Raw genomic sequence first — 18,088 nt, forward strand, 5'->3', positions numbered from 1 at the left:
CAATCACACACACTCACACACAATCGCACACTTATATACACACTCACACAATCACTCCCACTCACACAACTAGAATTTCACAAAGAAACACACTCACACCCACACACACTCACAGACACCTTCGCACTCACACACTCACACACTGCTGCACTCACTCATCTACACACACAGAGACACCAACACACATTCTCAGAATGTCTCAAACACACACACTCACACACTGCTACAAGCTCTCTCACACCTACTCACACACAAAAACACACACATTCACATGCACTCACACACACTCACACAATGTCACACACACACTCACACACCTACACACAGAAACACCCACATATTCAGACTGTCAGGCACACACATGCACACACACAGTCACCCACTCATATACACATTCACTCACTCACTCCCACTCACACACCTGCACTCTCACAAACACCCTAACACACTCTCACCCTTACTCACAGACACACACACACTCAGACAGAAATGCACTCCCACATAGACTCACACAATGTCACACACACCCCTAAACAAAAACACACTCACTCACACACTCAAACACAATGACACACTCATATACACAGTCACACACTCATTCCCAATCAAACCTACACTCTCACAAACTCACACACACACACAAACACATGAGCACTCACGCACATTGACAAAGTACCATAAACAGTCACACACCTACACACATATAGACACAATTCACAAACACACAGACACACAGACTCACACGCATTCACACACACAATCACACTGTCACACACACACTCACACCCCTACTCACACAAACACTTACAGGCACACACGCACTAACACTCAAACACTGTCAAACACACTCGCACACCTACACACACAAACAAAACAACACACAAACACAGGCTCACATGCAATCACACACACTAACAAATAGTCACACACTCTCACCTGCACTCACAGACTCACTCACACCCACTCACAGACAAAAACACTCACACACAATCACACACTCGTATACACACTCTCTCCCACTAGCACACCTACACACACACTAACAAACGCATCATCAAACACACACACACTCACATACAGAAATCACACAGGCACTCAGACACTCCTACACTCACACACACTGTCACACACGCTCACAAACACACACAATCACACAGGGTTCTGCACAATCACACACCTACACACACAGACTCACTCACACACATTCTCACACACAATCACACACACACAATCACCCAATCGTATACACATTCACACACTCACTCCCACTCACACAACTACACACACACACTCTCACAATCACATGCACTCACACCCACACTAAAACACTCAGACACATACACCTGCACACAAAGACGCTCAGAAACTCAACCACAAACCCAATCACACACAATAACACACTCGGACACACACTCCCACTCTCACTCCCACTCAAACTTACACACACACACACTCACACACACACATATATTAACCACAAAGGCCCTCAAAAAGAAACACCTACACTCAAACGCTCACACACACTCTCACACACCCACACAAAATCAAGTCTGAGACACTGTTTCACACACTCACACACATAGACACAGACACATTCACTCACATTCTCACACACAATCACAAAAACTCAGACACAATCACACACCCGTATACACAATCACACACACACAAACACTCATACAACTACACTCTCACAAACACACTCACACATTCACACACATACACACAGAAACAACCACATTCTCACACCCAATTGCACACACACAATTACGCACCTACACATACACACACACACATATAGACACACACACTTACTCACACACAATCACACACACTCACACACAATCGCACACTTATATACACACTCACACAATCACTCCCACTCACACAACTAGAATTTCACAAAGAAACACACTCACACCCACACACACTCACAGACACCTTCGCACTCACACACTCACACACTGCTGCACTCACTCATCTACACACACAGAGACACCAACACACATTCTCAGAATGTCTCAAACACACACACTCACACACTGCTACAAGCTCTCTCACACCTACTCACACACAAAAACACACACATTCACATGCACTCACACACACTCACACAATGTCACACACACACTCACACACCTACACACAGAAACACCCACATATTCAGACTGTCAGGCACACACATGCACACACACAGTCACCCACTCATATACACATTCACTCACTCACTCCCACTCACACACCTGCACTCTCACAAACACCCTAACACACTCTCACCCTTACTCACAGACACACACACACTCAGACAGAAATGCACTCCCACATAGACTCACACAATGTCACACACACCCCTAAACAAAAACACACTCACTCACACACTCAAACACAATGACACACTCATATACACAGTCACACACTCATTCCCAATCAAACCTACACTCTCACAAACTCACACACACACACAAACACATGAGCACTCACGCACATTGACAAAGTACCATAAACAGTCACACACCTACACACATATAGACACAATTCACAAACACACAGACACACAGACTCACACGCATTCACACACACAATCACACTGTCACACACACACTCACACCCCTACTCACACAAACACTTACAGGCACACACGCACTAACACTCAAACACTGTCAAACACACTCGCACACCTACACACACAAACAAAACAACACACAAACACAGGCTCACATGCAATCACACACACTAACAAATAGTCACACACTCTCACCTGCACTCACAGACTCACTCACACCCACTCACAGACAAAAACACTCACACACAATCACACACTCGTATACACACTCTCTCCCACTAGCACACCTACACACACACTAACAAACGCATCATCAAACACACACACACTCACATACAGAAATCACACAGGCACTCAGACACTCCTACACTCACACACACTGTCACACACGCTCACAAACACACACAATCACACAGGGTTCTGCACAATCACACACCTACACACACAGACTCACTCACACACATTCTCACACACAATCACACACACACAATCACCCAATCGTATACACATTCACACACTCACTCCCACTCACACAACTACACACACACACTCTCACAATCACATGCACTCACACCCACACTAAAACACTCAGACACATACACCTGCACACAAAGACGCTCAGAAACTCAACCACAAACCCAATCACACACAATAACACACTCGGACACACACTCCCACTCTCACTCCCACTCACACTTACACACACACACACTCACACACACACATATATTAACCACAAAGTCCCTCATACAGAAACACCTACACTCAAACGCTCACACACACTCTCACACACCCACACAAAATCACGAAGTCTGAGACACTGTTTCACACACTCACACACATACACACAGACACATTCACTCACATTCTCACACACAATCACAAAAACTCAGACACAATCACACACCCGTATACACACTCACACACACACAAACACTCACACAACTACACTCTCACAAACACTCACACATTCACACACCTACACACAGAAACAACCACATTCTCACACACAATCGCACACACACAATTACGCATCTACACATAGACACACACACATATAGGCACACACACATACTCACACACAATCACACACACTCACACACAATCGCACACTTTTATAAACACTCACACAATCACTCCCACTCACACAGCTGAAATTTCACAAAGAAACACACTCACACCCACACACACTCACAGACACATTCGCACTCACACACTCACACACTGCTGCACTCACTCATCTACACACACAGAGACACCAACACACATTCTCAGAATGTCTCAAACACACACACTCACACACTGCTACAAGCTCTCTCACACCTACTCACACACAAAAACACACACATTCACATGCACTCACACACACTCACACAATGTCACACACACACTCACACACCTACACACAGAAACACCCACATATTCAGACTGTCAGGCACACACATGCACACACACAGTCACCCACTCATACACACATTCACTCACTCACTCCCACTCACACCCCTGCACTCTCACAAACACCCTAACACACTCTCACCCTTACTCACAGACACACACACACTCAGACAGAAATTCACTCCCACATAGACTCACACAATGTCACACACACCCCTAAACAAAAACACACTCACTCACACACTCAAACACAATGACACACTCATATACACCCTCACACACTCATTCCCAATCACACCTACACTCTCACAATCTCACACACACACACAGACTCAGGCGCACTCACGCACATTGACACTGTGCCATAAAGAGTCACACACCTACACACATATAGACACACTTCACAAACACACAGACACACAGACTCACACGCATTCACACACACAATCACACTGTCACACACACTCACACACCTACTCACACAAACACTTACAGACACACACGCACTAACACTCACTCAAACACTGTCAAACACACTCGCACACCTACACACACAAACAAAACAACACACAAACACAGGCCCACATGCAATCACACACACACTCACAAATAGTCACACACTCTCACCTGCACACACAGACACACTCACACCCTCTCACAGACAAAAACACTCACACACAATCACACACGTATACACACTCACTCCCACTAACACACCTACACACACACAAACAAACGCATCATCAAACACACACACTCACATACAGAAATCACACAGGCACTCAGACACTCCTACACTTACACACTGTCACACACCCTCACAAACAAACACAATCACACAAGGTTCGGCACAATCACACACCTACACACACAGACTCACTCACACACATTCTCACACACAATCACACACACTCACACACAATCACTCTATCGTATACACATTCACACACTCACTCCCACTCACAGAACTACACACACACACTCTCACAGATTCTCATGCACTCACACACACTCACACAATGTCACACACACACTCACACAATGTCACACACACACTCACACACCTACACACAGAAACACCCACATATTCAGACTGTCAGGCACACACATGCACACACACACAGTCACCCACTCATATACACATTCACTCACTCACTCCCACTCACACCCCTGCACTCTCACAAACACCCTAACACACTCTCACACTTACACACAGACACACACACACTCAGACAGAAATGCACTCCCACATAGCCTCACACAATGTCACACACACACCTAAACGAAAACACACTCACTCACACACACAAACACAATGACACACTCATATACACACTCACACACTCATTCCCAATCACAACTACACACTCACAAACTCACACACACACAGAAAAAAAAACTCACACACACAAATAAAAAAAATGACACACTCATATACACAATGACACACTCATTCCCAATCACACCTACACACTCACAAACTCACACACATACACAAACACAATGACACACTCATATACACACTGACACACTCATTCCCAATCACACCTACACTCTCACAAACTCACAAACACACACAGACACATGAGAACTCAGGCACATTGACACAGTGCCATAAACAGTCACACTCCTACACACATATAGACACAATTCACAAACACACAGACACACAGACTCACACGCATTCACACACACAATCACACTGTCACACACACACTCACACCCCTACTCACACAAACACTTACAGGCACACACGCACTAACACTCAAACACTGTCAAACACACTCGCACACCTACACACAGAAACAAAACAACACACAAACACAGGCTCACATGCAATCACAAACACACTCACAAATAGTGACACACTCACTCCTGCACACACAGACACACACACACCCACTCACAGACAAAAACACTCACACACAATCACACACTCGTATACACACTCTCTCTCACTAACACACCTACACACACACAAACAAACGCATCATCAAACACACACACTCACATACAGAAATCACACAGGCACTCAGACACTCCTACACTCACACACACTGTCACACACACTCACAAACACACGCAATCACACAGATTTCGGCACAATCACACACCTACACACACAGACTCACTCACACACATTCTCACACACACTCACACACACACAGTCACCCAATCGTATACACATTCACACACTCACTCCCACTCACACAACTACACACACACTCTCACAGAGTCACATGCACTCACACCCAGACTAAAACCGTCAGACACACACACCTGCACACAAAGACGCTCAGAAACTCACCCACAAACACAATCACACACAATAACACACTCGTACACACTCTCCCACTCTCACTCCCACTCTCACTTACACACTCACACACTCATTCCCAATCACACCTACACTCTCACAATCTCACACACACAGACTCATGCGCACTCACGCACATTGACACAGTGCCATAAAGAGTCACACACCTACACACATGTAGACACACTTCACAAACACACAGACACACAGACTCACACGCATTCACACACACAATCACCCGGTTACACACACTCACACACCTACTCACACAAACACTTACAGACACACACGCAATAACACTGAAACACTGTCAAACACACTCGCACACCTACACACACAAACAAACCAACACACAAACACAGGCTCACATGCAATCACAAACACACTCACAAATAGTGACACACTCACTCCTGCACACACAGACACCCTCACACCCACTCACAGACAAAAACACTCACACACAATCACACACTCGTATACACACTCTCTCCCACTAACACACCTACACACACACAAACAAACGCATCATCAAACAAACACACACTCACAAACAGAAATCACACAGGCACTCAGACACTCCTACACTCACACACACTGTCACACACACTCACAAACACACGCAATCACACAGATTTCGGCACAATCACACACCTACACACACGGACACACTCACACTCATTCTCACACACAATCACACACACACACAATCACCCAATCGTATACACATTCACACACTCACTCCCACTCACACAACTACACACACACACTCTCACAGTCACATGCACTAACACCCACACTAAAACGGTCAGACACACACACCTGCACACAAAGACGCTCAGAAACTCACCCACAAACACAATCACGCACAATAACACACTCGTACACACACTCCCACTCTCACTCCCACTCACACCTACACACACACGCACTCACACACACACACATATAATAACCACAAAGGCCCTCAAACAGACACTCCTACACTCTAATGCTCACACACACTCTCACACACCCACACAAAATCACGAAGACTGAGACACTGTTTCTCACACTCACACACATACAAACAAAAAAATCACTCACATTCTCACACACAATCACACAGAATCAGACACAATCACACACCCGTATACACACTCACACACACACAAACTCTCACACAACTACACTCTCACATACACACTCACACATTCACACACCTACACACATAAACACCAACATTCTCACACACAATTGCACACACACATTTACGCACCTACACATAGACACACGCACATATAGGCACACACACAATCACACACACTCACACACAATCGCACACTTATATACACACTCACACAATCACTCCCACACACACAACTGAAATTTCACAAAGAAACACACTCACACCCACACACACTCACAGACTCATTCACACTCACACACTCACACACTGCTGCACTCACACATCTACACACACAGAGACACCAACACACATTCACAGAATGTCACAAACACACACACTCACACACTGCCAAAAGTTCTCGCACACCTACTCACACACCAACACACACAGATTCACATGCACTCACACACACTCACACAATGTCACACACACACTCACACACCTACACACAGAAACAACCACATATTCAGACTGTCAGGCACACACATGCACACACACACATTCACCCACTCATATACACATTCACTCACTCCCACTCACACACCTGCACTCTCACAAACACCCTAACACACTCTCACACTTACACACAGACACACACACTCAGACAGAAATGCCCTACCACATAGACTCACACAATGTCACACACACCTAAACAAAAACACACTCACACACACACAAACACAATGACACACTCATATACATACTCACACACTCATTCCCAATCACACTTACACTCTCACAAACTCACACACACAGACACGAGCACTCACGCACATTGACACAGGGCCATAATCAGTCACACACCTACACACATGTAGACACACCCACAAACACACAGACACACAGAATCACACGCATTCACACTCAAAATCACCCGGTCACACACACTCACACACCTACTCACACAAACACTTACAGACACACACGCAATAACACTGAATCACTGTCAAACACACTCGCACACCTACACACACAAACAAAACAACACACAAACACAGGCTCACATGCAATCACAAACACACTCACAAATAGTGACACACTCACTCCTGCACACAAAGACACACTCACACCCACTCACAGACAAAAACACTCACACACAATCACACACTCGTATACACACTCTCTCCCACTAACACACCTACACACACACAAACAAACGCATCATCAAACACACACACTCACATACAGAAATCACACAGGCACTCAGACACTCCTACCCTCACACACACTGTCACACACACTCACAAACACACGCAATCACACAGATTTCGGCACAATCACACACCTACACACACAGACTCACTCACACACATTCTCACACACACTCACACACACACAGTCACCCAATCGTATACACATTCACACACTCACTCCCACTCACACAACTACACACACACACTCTCACAGAGTCACATGCACTCACACCCAGACTAAAGCCGTCAGACACACACACCTGCACACAAAGACGCTCAGAAACTCACCCACAAACACAATCACACACAATAACACACTCGTACACACTCTCCCACTCTCACTCCCACTCTCACTTACACACTCACACACTCATTCCCAATCACACCTACACTCTCACAATCTCACACACAGACTCATGCGCACTCACGCACATTGACACAGTGCCATAAAGAGTCACACACCTACACACATGTAGACACACTTCACAAACACACAGACACACAGACTCACACGCATTCACACACACAATCACCCGGTTACACACACTCACACACCTACTCACACAAACACTTACAGACACACACGCACTAACACTGAAACACTGTCAAACACACTCGCACACCTACACACACAAACAAACCAACACACAAACACAGGCTCACATGCAATCACAAACACACTCACAAATAGTGACACACTCTCACCTGCACACACAGACACACTCACACCCACTCACAGACAAAAACACTCACACACAATCACACACTCGTATACACACTCTCTCCCACTAACACACCTACACACACACAAACAAACGCATCATCAAACACACACACACTCACATACAGAAATCACACAGGCACTCCGACACTCCTACACTCACACACACTGTCACACACACTCACAAACACACGCAATCATATAGATTTCGGCACAATCACACACCTACACACACAGACTCACTCACACACATTCTCACACACAATCACACACACTCATACACAATCACTCAATCGTATACACATTCACACACTCTCTCCCACTCACAGAACTACACACACACACTCTCACAGTCACATGCACTCACACCCACACTAAAACCGTCAGACACACACACCTGCACACAAAGACGCTCAGACACTCACCCACAAACACAATCACACACAATAACACACTCGTACACACACTCCCACTCTCACACCCACTCACACCTACACACACACACACTCACACACACACACATATAATAACCACAAAGGCCCTCAAACAGACACAGCTACACTCAAACACACACACACTCTCACACACCCACACAAAATCATGAAGACTGAGACACTGTTTCAGACATTCACACACATACACAGACACAATCACTCACATTCTCACAATCACAAAAACTCAGACACAATCACACACCCGTATACACACTCACACACACACAAACACTCACACAACTACACTCTCACAAACACACACATTCACACACCTACACACAGAAACACCCACATTTTCACACACAATTGCACACACACAATTACGCACCTACACATAGACACACACACATATAGGCACACACACATACTCACACACAATCACACACACTCACACACAATCGCACACTTATATACACACACACACAATCACTCCCACTCACAAAACTGAAATTTCACAAAGAAACACCCACACACCCACACACACTCACAGACTCATTCGCACTCACACACTCACACACTGCTGCACTCACTCATCTACACACACAGAGACACCAACACACATTCTCAGAATGTCTCAAACACACACACTCACACACTGCCACAAGCTCTCGCACACCTACTCACACGCCAAAACACACAGATTCACATGCACTCACACACACACTCACACAATGTCACACACACACTCACACACCTACACACAGAAACACCCACATATTCAGACTGTCAGGCACACACATGCACACACACACAGTCACCCACTCATATACACATTCACTCACTCACTCCCACTCACACCCCTGCACTCTCACAAACACCCTAACACACTCTCACCCTTACTCACAGACACACACACACTCAGACAGAAATGCACTCCCACATAGACTCACACAATGTCACACACACCCCTAAACAAAAACACACTCACTCACACACTCAAACACAATGACACACTCATATACACACTCACACACTCATTCCCAATCCACCTACACTCTCACAAACTCACACACACACACAAACACATGAGCACTCACGCACATTGACACAGTACCATAAACAGTCACACACCTACACACATATAGACACACTTCACAAACACACAGACACACAGACTCACACGCATTCACACACACAATCACACTGTCACACACACACTCACACCCCAACTCACACAAACACTTACAGGCACACACGCACTAACACTCACTCAAACACTGTCAAACACACTCGCACACCTACACACACAAACAAAACAACACACAAACACAGGCTCACATGCAATCACACACACACTCACAAATAGTCACACACTCTCACCTGCACTCACAGACACACTCACACCCACTCACAGACAAAAACACACACACAATCACACACTCGTATACACACTATCTCCCACTAACACACCTACACACACACAAACAAACGCATCATCAAACACACACACACTCACATACAGAAATCACACAGGCACTCAGACACTCCTACCCTCACACACACTGTCACACACACTCACAAACACACACAATCACACAGATTTCGGCACAATCACACACCTACACACACAGACTCACTCACACACATTCTCACACACACTCACACACACACAGTCACCCAATCGTATACACATTCACACACTCACTCCCACTCACACAACTACACACACACTCTCACAGAGTCACATGCACTCACACCCAGACTAAAACCGTCAGACACACACACCTGCACACAAAGACGCTCAGAAACTCACCCACAAACACAATCACACACAATAACACACTCGTACACACTCTCCCACTCTCACTCCCACTCTCACTTACACACTCACACACTCATTCCCAATCACACCTACACTCTCACAATCTCACACACACAGACTCATGCGCACTCACGCACATTGACACAGTGCCATAAAGAGTCACACACCTACACACATGTAGACACACTTCACAAACACACAGACACACAGACTCACACGCATTCACACACACAATCACCCGGTTACACACACTCACACACCTACTCACACAAACACTTACAGACACACACGCAATAACACTGAAACACTGTCAAACACACTCGCACACCTACACACACAAACAAACCAACACACAAACACAGGCTCACATGCAATCACAAACACACTCACAAATAGTGACACACTCACTCCTGCACACACAGACACCCTCACACCCACTCACAGACAAAAACACTCACACACAATCACACACTCGTATACACACTCTCTCCCACTAACACACCTACACACACACAAACAAACGCATCATCAAACAAACACACACTCACAAACAGAAATCACACAGGCACTCAGACACTCCTACACTCACACACACTGTCACACACACTCACAAACACACGCAATCACACAGATTTCGGCACAATCACACACCTACACACACGGACACACTCACACTCATTCTCACACACAATCACACACACACACAATCACCCAATCGTATACACATTCACACACTCACTCCCACTCACACAACTACACACACACACTCTCACAGTCACATGCACTAACACCCACACTAAAACGGTCAGACACACACACCTGCACACAAAGACGCTCAGAAACTCACCCACAAACACAATCACGCACAATAACACACTCGTACACACACTCCCACTCTCACTCCCACTCACACCTACACACACACGCACTCACACACACTCACATATAATAACCACAAAGGCCCTCAAACAGACACTCCTACACTCTAATGCTCACACACACTCTCACACACCCACACAAAATCACGAAGACTGAGACACTGTTTCTCACACTCACACACATACAAACAAAAAAATCACTCACATTCTCACACACAATCACACAGAATCAGACACAATCACACACCCGTATACACACTCACACACACACAAACTCTCACACAACTACACTCTCACATACACACTCACACATTCACACACCTACACACATAAACACCAACATTCTCACACACAATTGCACACACACATTTACGCACCTACACATAGACACACGCACATATAGGCACACACACAATCACACACACTCACACACAATCGCACACTTATATACACACTCACACAATCACTCCCACACACACAACTGAAATTTCACAAAGAAACACACTCACACCCACACACACTCACAGACTCATTCACACTCACACACTCACACACTGCTGCACTCACACATCTACACACACAGAGACACCAACACACATTCACAGAATGTCACAAACACACACACTCACACACTGCCAAAAGTTCTCGCACACCTACTCACACACCAACACACACAGATTCACATGCACTCACACACACTCACACAATGTCACACACACACTCACACACCTACACACAGAAACAACCACATATTCAGACTGTCAGGCACACACATGCACACACACACATTCACCCACTCATATACACATTCACTCACTCCCACTCACACACCTGCACTCTCACAAACACCCTAACACACTCTCACACTTACACACAGACACACACACTCAGACAGAAATGCCCTACCACATAGACTCACACAATGTCACACACACCTAAACAAAAACACACTCACACACACACAAACACAATGACACACTCATATACATACTCACACACTCATTCCCAATCACACTTACACTCTCACAAACTCACACACACAGACACGAGCACTCACGCACATTGACACAGGGCCATAATCAGTCACACACCTACACACATGTAGACACACCCACAAACACACAGACACACAGAATCACACGCATTCACACTCAAAATCACCCGGTCACACACACTCACACACCTACTCACACAAACACTTACAGACACACACGCAATAACACTGAATCACTGTCAAACACACTCGCACACCTACACACACAAACAAAACAACACACAAACACAGGCTCACATGCAATCACAAACACACTCACAAATAGTGACACACTCACTCCTGCACACAAAGACACACTCACACCCACTCACAGACAAAAACACTCACACACAATCACACACTCGTATACACACTCTCTCCCACTAACACACCTACACACACACAAACAAACGCATCATCAAACACACACACTCACATACAGAAATCACACAGGCACTCAGACACTCCTACCCTCACACACACTGTCACACACACTCACAAACACACGCAATCACACAGATTTCGGCACAATCACACACCTACACACACAGACTCACTCACACACATTCTCACACACACTCACACACACACAGTCACCCAATCGTATACACATTCACACACTCACTCCCACTCACACAACTACACACACACACTCTCACAGAGTCACATGCACTCACACCCAGACTAAAGCCGTCAGACACACACACCTGCACACAAAGACGCTCAGAAACTCACCCACAAACACAATCACACACAATAACACACTCGTACACACTCTCCCACTCTCACTCCCACTCTCACTTACACACTCACACACTCATTCCCAATCACACCTACACTCTCACAATCTCACACACAGACTCATGCGCACTCACGCACATTGACACAGTGCCATAAAGAGTCACACACCTACACACATGTAGACACACTTCACAAACACACAGACACACAGACTCACACGCATTCACACACACAATCACCCGGTTACACACACTCACACACCTACTCACACAAACACTTACAGACACACACGCACTAACACTGAAACACTGTCAAACACACTCGCACACCTACACACACAAACAAACCAACACACAAACACAGGCTCACATGCAATCACAAACACACTCACAAATAGTGACACACTCTCACCTGCACACACAGACACACTCACACCCACTCACAGACAAAAACACTCACACACAATCACACACTCGTATACACACTCTCTCCCACTAACACACCTACACACACACAAACAAACGCATCATCAAACACACACACACTCACATACAGAAATCACACAGGCACTCCGACACTCCTACACTCACACACACTGTCACACACACTCACAAACACACGCAATCATATAGATTTCGGCACAATCACACACCTACACACACAGACTCACTCACACACATTCTCACACACAATCACACACACTCATACACAATCACTCAATCGTATACACATTCACACACTCTCTCCCACTCACAGAACTACACACACACACTCTCACAGTCACATGCACTCACACCCACACTAAAACCGTCAGACACACACACCTGCACACAAAGACGCTCAGACACTCACCCACAAACACAATCACACACAATAACACACTCGTACACACACTCCCACTCTCACACCCACTCACACCTACACACACACACACTCACACACACACACATATAATAACCACAAAGGCCCTCAAACAGACACAGCTACACTCAAACACACACACACTCTCACACACCCACACAAAATCATGAAGACTGAGACACTGTTTCAGACATTCACACACATACACAGACACAATCACTCACATTCTCACAATCACAAAAACTCAGACACAATCACACACCCGTATACACACTCACACACACACAAACACTCACACAACTACACTCTCACAAACACACACATTCACACACCTACACACAGAAACACCCACATTTTCACACACAATTGCACACACACAATTACGCACCTACACATAGACACACACACATATAGGCACACACACATACTCACACACAATCACACACACTCACACACAATCGCACACTTATATACACACACACACAATCACTCCCACTCACAAAACTGAAATTTCACAAAGAAACACCCACACACCCACACACACTCACAGACTCATTCGCACTCACACACTCACACACTGCTGCACTCACTCATCTACACACACAGAGACACCAACACACATTCTCAGAATGTCTCAAACACACACACTCACACACTGCCACAAGCTCTCGCACACCTACTCACACGCCAAAACACACAGATTCACATGCACTCACACACACACTCACACAATGTCACACACACACTCACACACCTACACACAGAAACACCCACATATTCAGACTGTCAGGCACACACATGCACACACACACAGTCACCCACTCATATACACATTCACTCACTCACTCCCACTCACACCCCTGCACTCTCACAAACACCCTAACACACTCTCACCCTTACTCACAGACACACACACACTCAGACAGAAATGCACTCCCACATAGACTCACACAATGTCACACACACCCCTAAACAAAAACACACTCACTCACACACTCAAACACAATGACACACTCATATACACACTCACACACTCATTCCCAATCCACCTACACTCTCACAAACTCACACACACACACAAACACATGAGCACTCACGCACATTGACACAGTACCATAAACAGTCACACACCTACACACATATAGACACACTTCACAAACACACAGACACACAGACTCACACGCATTCACACACACAATCACACTGTCACACACACACTCACACCCCAACTCACACAAACACTTACAGGCACACACGCACTAACACTCACTCAAACACTGTCAAACACACTCGCACACCTACACACACAAACAAAACAACACACAAACACAGGCTCACATGCAATCACACACACACTCACAAATAGTCACACACTCTCACCTGCACTCACAGACACACTCACACCCACTCACAGACAAAAACACACACACAATCACACACTCGTATACACACTATCTCCCACTAACACACCTACACACACACAAACAAACGCATCATCAAACACACACACACTCACATACAGAAATCACACAGGCACTCAGACACTCCTACCCTCACACACACTGTCACACACACTCACAAACACACACAATCACACAGATTTCGGCACAATCACACACCTACACACACAGACTCACTCACACACATTCTCACACACAATCACACACACACACAGTAACCCAATCGTATACACATTCACACACTCACTCCCACTCACACAACTACACACACACACTCTCACAGAGTCACATGCACTCACACCCACACTAAAACCGTCAGACACACACACCTGCACACAAAGACGCTCAGAAACTCACCCACAAACACAATCACACACAATAACACACTCGTACACACACTCCCACTCTCACTCACACTCACACTAACACACACACACATACATATATTAACCACAAAAGACCTCAAAAAGAAACACCTACACTCAAACGCTCACACACACTCTCACACACCCACACAAAATCACGAAGACTGAGACACTGTTTCACACACTCACACATACACACAGACACATTCACTCACATTCTCACACACAATCACAAAAACTCAGACACAATCACAAACCCGTATACACACACACACACACAAACACTCACACAACTACACTCTCACAAACACACTCACACATTCACACACCTACACACAGAATCACCCACATTCTCACACACAATTGCACACACACAATTACACACCTACACATAGACACACACACATATATGCACACACAAATACTCACACACAATCACACACACTCACACACAATCGCACACTTATATACACACTCACACAATCACTCCCACTCACACAACTGAAATTTCACAAAGAAACACACTCACACCCACACACACTCACAGACTCATTCGCACTCACACACTCACACACTGCTGCACTCACTCATCTACACACACAGAGACACCAACACACATTCTCAGAATGTCTCAAACACACACACTCACACACTGCCACAAGCTCTCGCACACCTACTCACACACCAACACACACAGATTCACATGCACTCACACACACTCACACAATGTCACACACACACTCACACACCTACACACAGAAACACCCACATATTCAGACTGTCAGGCACACACATGCACACACACACAGTCACCCACTCATATACACATTCACTCACTCACTCTCACTCACACACCTGCACTCTCACAAACACCCTAACACACTCTCACCCTTACTCACAGACACACACACACTCAGACAGAAATGCACTCCCACATAGACTCAAAGAATATCACACACAGACCTAAACAAAAACACACTCACACACACACAAACACAATGACACTCTCATATACACCCTCACACACTCATTCCCAATCACACCTACACTCTCACAATCTCACACACACACACAGACTCAGGCGCACTCACGCACATTGACACTGTGCCATAAAGAGTCACACACCTACACACATATAGA

The sequence above is a fragment of the Manis pentadactyla genome, chromosome 6, assembly GCF_030020395.1.
Source record: "Manis pentadactyla isolate mManPen7 chromosome 6, mManPen7.hap1, whole genome shotgun sequence".
Taxonomy (NCBI): Eukaryota; Metazoa; Chordata; class Mammalia; order Pholidota; family Manidae; genus Manis; species Manis pentadactyla.